Below are 4,738 nucleotides of genomic sequence, written 5' to 3'. Positions count from 1 at the left end.
TTACCAGAATCTTAAACTTCCTTTGATATTATCTAAAGGCTGAACCTAGCTGTTGTTTTAAGTGTACTTGAAGACCATTTTATTTTGGCTAATGAGAAGTGAGATGTTCAGAGCAAGTGAAGCATGGGGCAAGGTCTGTGCTTTCTTTCATGATCCTGGAATCCTGCCACCAACATCAAAGGAGCTTGATGTGGACTGCTGGGGACAAAATGCATGGGACCCAGCATTCTGACAGTCAGTTAAGCCTGCCAAGCTCAATGCATGTAAATGAGGTTCACTTTGATCTTCCATTTTCCATCATAAAAGCCAGGTACCTGCAGATGCTCCTAGATGGGCTAAACTAGATACGCAACCAACCAACAGAACCTTGAGCTAAATAAATAGTTGGTTATTTTGTTATTTTGTTTTTAAATCCTGAAGATTTGGAGTAGTTTGTTATGGTTAAAGCTCACTCAAGCCTAGATAGGTACTGTACAGTCTAAGGCATGTGGCATGCAGATGGAAATTGCTTATAAGTTGATCAGTCTGTAGTATTCTGTCACAGAAGCCCAAATGGACTAAGGCAGAAAGAGATGACAGAAGAAAGAGCTGGTCCAATTTCCGACAAAAATTGCAATATAGAAAAGAAAGGAATTTCTGGATTATAAAACAAAAGCTTTCTCATTTATAATTTCTTACAGCAATAAAAGACTTAAAGTAACAAAGAAGTTCAGGGTAATTATATAATAATAATAATGATAATCATCACAATGCAAGACTATTTTGTTAGAACCCCCTGGGCTTTAGAAAGACAGCAGCCAGGGCTGGGAAGATGACTCAGCAGGTAAAGGCTAAGGCTGATGACCTCAGTTCGATCCATGTGACACAAATGGTGGAAGATGAGAACTGACTTGGTTGAGATGTCTTCTGACCTCCGCATGCCGCATGTGCTTACACAGACACAAGTACACACAAAGAAGCTGTCAGCAGTCAGCAAGGAAACAGTGTTACCCCTTCCCCCACCTCCTACCCCATGCGGTGACTCATAGCTTCTTTCCGTATCTCTGGAACCTTTTTGCAATGAAGAGGAGGACTATGAAACTCTTGGGGAGAAACTCTGGTGTACTGTGTTAGCAAGGGGTGTTCAGTTTGGTACAGAAAGGGGATGGAACTTCAGAGAGAAGCTAGACAGGAGGAATGCCTGTGGCTTACACTCTGCTCTCTCCTGCTCTACTCTGTCCCAGGGAGATTATTGTTGGAGTAAGATAAAAAACAAACAAAACAACAAAAACAAACAAACAAAACAAACAACAAACAAAAACAACAACAAACCAAAAAACAAAAACCAAAAACCAAAACCAAAACCAAAAAACCCACAACAACAAAACAAAACAACAACAACAACAACAAAAAACCCCAACCAGTTCTGTATGGGGTCAGAATGACAAAATATTACAGGTAAAGAGAATTACAAAACAGACATGAAGTAGATGGAGGCTGATCTATTTCAAGGATTTTGTCCTTCCATTTCCCATCTCCCTACTCCCTAACACTGAAGTTTAGCTAATACAGTGTACTCAAGGGAAACAGCTATTAAATAAGGAATGGACTCAGTCAGGGGCGCTGTGGTGGTTAACTTGGTGTGCCAATTCAGTTATGTTACAGCCTAGCATTCAAATGCTTATCTAGATGCAGCTGGGACCATACCTTGTAACAGTCATTTAATCCAAAATCAATAAACTTAAGAGAAATCAGCTTAGACAAGCTGGGATGGGGAGACTGAGTCAGTGGAGATGCTTGAAGAACAGAACCAAGGCTCCCCAGTGAAGGCATTCTTGCCTATAGATTCAGAACTACGTGCAGGCAGTCTGCCCAGGATTGCAGCTTGCAAGGCTTGCAGAATGCAACAAAGCCATTCTTAATAATGTTTATCCTGCTTGTTTATCTGGTTGAACTCCAACTAAAAGAGGTTGAGAGAGGCTTCCTGATACAGAGTCACCTTCTGGACAAAATGTGGTTGACAAATTGGGATTAGATGAATCCGGATGAGGATAACCCTCTCTTAAACAAGACTTCCTACTCTGTTGGGTGGGCACCAACCCCATAATATGTCTATAGGAAGGCACAAATTAAGAGATGGGGATTAGCATATGAATAGCCACAGGAGATGAGCTATCAGGGCAAAATGTGAACTCTGGGAGGGTAAAAAAAGAGACTCCTGAGAATCAGAACTGACCTGGATAAGGAATACACATTTATCAGGGCTTTTGGAGGAAACAGAATGAGTAAACCAGAGAGCAAACATAGAACAAACATTCTAAAGGGAACTACATAGGAGACTTAGTATGAGGTGAGCCTTGTGAAGTGCAGGGGCAGTGCTATGATAGAGACAGACATAGGACACCAAACTTTGGCAGACAAAATCAGGGGACCTAGGAAGGAAAACAGAGGCTAAATGTGCCTGATTAGAGTCTACCCCCAAGGGAAGGATGAACCTTTTCATCTCTATCCTTTGCAGTGATCTCCATAAACCAAACAATGCTGAGGGAGCCAGGCAATCAAAACTGGACATGGCTTTTGCCCCACCCAGCTAAGGCCAGGGGAGGAGCAGAAGTCCTTCCCAGACACCATGCTGAGCTTTTTGGATAGGGATGGGCCCAGACTCCTAGAGGTATTTCAATTAAGTTCTACTTTATAATGTAGACTGGACCTGGTATCCCTAATCCATGCTTTTTAATGATATAAAAATTATTTTAAATTTTAGACATCCAATCGTGCAGGGTACTGTGTTGCCTTAGAATGGGGAATTCCCTGAGCCCTCCCTGCTCTTCCTGCATCATGACCCAGGAAATGCAGCTCCAGCAGACCTGCTCCGTGGGATTTGTTTAGTTCCTTTTTGTTTGCTTAACCAGATATTTTGTTCACAGAATTCACCAGAAAAATGTTATGTCCTCAGCCTTGTTTACAGGAACAGACATGGCATGGGAAGAGGGATTGTGTAGGAGGAACTTTTCCTGATCTGCATGGACCCTGGGGCTTAGTGTTCGTGGGACCCTCTGGAGGCTACAGAGACGGCTCTGCTCACCAGAACAGCCAATAGGATGCACAAATGGGAAGAACTCTTCAGCAAGAGAATGCTAAGGGTCATTTATTTTTGACACAAGGCACTAGGAAGCAGTCACCACATTATTGATTTATATCTTCTAAGGACGCAATTTTAGGCTGGGGATAGCAGGCATGTGGTCCATGGATTCAGAAGAAATCTTCTGGGGACAGCCATCAGTCATCCTGGTAAGTACGGAATCTGGTAAGTATGGAAGCCATCTGCCCCCAGTCTATGCTGTGCAGTTCATTGCTGTTTGGTTTGGTATTGTTGTAGTGTACCGCACTTCCATCACAGACACCACAGCTACCCAGCATAACATTTCCCCATTTCCCAAGGAGAGCTGGCACATCTCCCTCCCCATCTGAGCTTGCTTTCCAAGTCTGGTGGGCACTGTGCATCCTAACTTAGGCTTTCTCCTACTTGATCTATAATCCTGTGTCTTTCCCACCTCCTCCCAGGCAAAGCTAGCCACCATTATCAGAACTTAGTAGACACTGGTGCAGAACTCATGCTCACACACAGCCTGCTTCTCTCATTATATTTACATTTTACTCTCATTCCACCACAGCCTGCCTGAGGTAAAGTATTCAAATAAATGAGTGTTCCCACTCACTTCATTATCTCTCTCCCTCCCTGGAACACCTGCTCTCCTGGGACAGTCAGACCCCTTAGGCTGGGAAGGGGAAGAAGAATGAGATGTCTCAGTTCATGACCATGTGGCCCTAAGTCATGGTGACTTGTGTCACTTTAGTCACCGTGTGCCACGCCTATACATCCTGGGACCGAGATTGGCAGAGGCTGTCAGGATTGAAACATTTAGCAGTCCACCATGAGAAGTTAAAGAAGCTGCTGCCACCACTGTTTACTGCAGAGAGTAATGGGCTTATATACCCAAGCCAGGGGATGGGCTAAGCACAGGAGGCAGTCATGCACCACCCACACCTGGGGACAAGGTACCTGCACTGCACACCTGAAAGATATGAAAACAACCTTGTTTGCTCAACCTTGAAAGCACGGGAGTTCTACATCTGGGTTGGGAGGAAGAGAGCTGTAAGGGACAAGTACTTAAACTTCCCAACAGTTCCTCCCTTTTCATTTTTTAAATGAAGCAATACCTGGCTTAGGTCCCCTGGGGAACCATACCTCACCCATCATGGGGAAATGCTCTCATCATTCCCTGTCTTAGGCGGCATTTATTCCTCTAGGAGTTGCCCATCATTGGTTATCGCTTCTCCAGCATCTGCAGCCACACTGAGGCTGATTCAGATTATACTGCCAAGGCCATGAGTGTCTGTCAGATGACACTTGCCTGTCTATTGTACTTGTTGCAGAATCCAGACACAGGCACCGTTACCCAGCACCCCAGTAGGGAATATGCAATAGACCCCAACCAGTGCTGTGCCCATTCCCCAACATGGGACGGGAAATCTTACCAATTTTGTTTTTAAAATCCCTTTTTTTTAGTCACTTTTCTCTGTAAACAATATTTGGGAATGTGGGCGTCATTCTTTCCCAACTGCTTAGGGGGTGCTGTCATGGGGAACCTAAGAAGATGCAGAAATCCTTGCTGAAGTAGTCTGCAAGGCTGCCTTGTCCAAGCTGTTTTGAGTGCTGGATCACCTGGAACACTGCTTCAGGCGGTCCTGCTTGATC

The sequence above is a fragment of the Phodopus roborovskii genome, unplaced genomic scaffold (genome assembly GCF_943737965.1).
Source record: "Phodopus roborovskii unplaced genomic scaffold, PHOROB, whole genome shotgun sequence".
In the NCBI taxonomy this organism is placed as follows: Eukaryota; Metazoa; Chordata; class Mammalia; order Rodentia; family Cricetidae; genus Phodopus; species Phodopus roborovskii.
Note: the sequence above shows the minus strand (reverse complement) of the source record.